Source organism: Arachis ipaensis, chromosome B07, assembly GCF_000816755.2.
Source record: "Arachis ipaensis cultivar K30076 chromosome B07, Araip1.1, whole genome shotgun sequence".
Classification (NCBI taxonomy): Eukaryota; Viridiplantae; Streptophyta; class Magnoliopsida; order Fabales; family Fabaceae; genus Arachis; species Arachis ipaensis.
In genome coordinates this window covers 47,530,572-47,531,023 of record NC_029791.2, presented here as the reverse complement: position 1 = coordinate 47,531,023, position 452 = coordinate 47,530,572, and the positions used below count along the sequence as shown (strand labels likewise).

General features: G+C 25.0%; 1 long non-coding RNA gene across 1 annotated transcript in view; it reads left to right on the top strand.

The window, feature by feature from the left end:
- The window catches only part of LOC110265180, a 15,161-nt gene that overhangs the window by 8,638 nt on the left and 6,071 nt on the right, over positions 1–452 (top strand). The gene's annotated exons all lie outside the window — the stretch shown is intronic.

The following is a 452-nucleotide window of genomic DNA, read 5'->3' as shown; positions in this document are numbered from 1 at the left end:
TATTTCAAATTATAAATATATTAATATTTAACAAAATTTATTTTAGTGTATTTTTGCCAAACTCCATTAGACACTGCTAGAATTCCTTTTGGTCAAGTTCTTCTTCTTCGCATTAATCCTAGATAGGGTTGATAATGAGTAGGTTAAACAAAGGTTTGGACTCTATCTTAATTCTATCTGCAGGTTGAAAACTTTTTTAAAATTTTACTCTACCTTACTTGTGGATCGAGAATCTCTCAACCCTAACTCTACCCGCATCCTAAAGTTCTAAACCCTATTTAATCCTACCCCTGCAGAAAAATTAAATTTTTTCAAGCAAATATAAATTTCAATCATTCCAAATCTTATACATATTAATAAAATCAAAAATTAAAAAATTAAAATTAAATTAAAATTAAAAATAATAAAATCTTAAAAAAATCCAACATAAAATTACAAATACCATAATTATC